Consider the following 299-nt stretch of genomic DNA (forward strand, 5'->3'; position numbering starts at 1 on the left):
CATATATCATGTGAACATGTGAACCCTCACAAAAACAAGTCATAATCAATTCTAAAACTGACGCTTGGCAATTGGACTTGCGCAACCAAATCAACCGCTCCTTCCCCTCCTTCTCTCCTCTGCAACGTACTGCAACATCGACTTCTGATAAATTTGTCTTTTTTCCTGCCAAGACCAGAAGCTCAGGTAAGGCCAACGAAATGAAGGTAAGGAAGTAACAAGCTGACTCACTGACTATAGCTCTGGGTCCGCGCGTCTATCAGAATACACAATCAGGCTTGCGAGAAGAGTTCACAATT

This window comes from Penaeus monodon, chromosome 15, assembly GCF_015228065.2.
Source record: "Penaeus monodon isolate SGIC_2016 chromosome 15, NSTDA_Pmon_1, whole genome shotgun sequence".
NCBI classification, from domain to species: Eukaryota; Metazoa; Arthropoda; class Malacostraca; order Decapoda; family Penaeidae; genus Penaeus; species Penaeus monodon.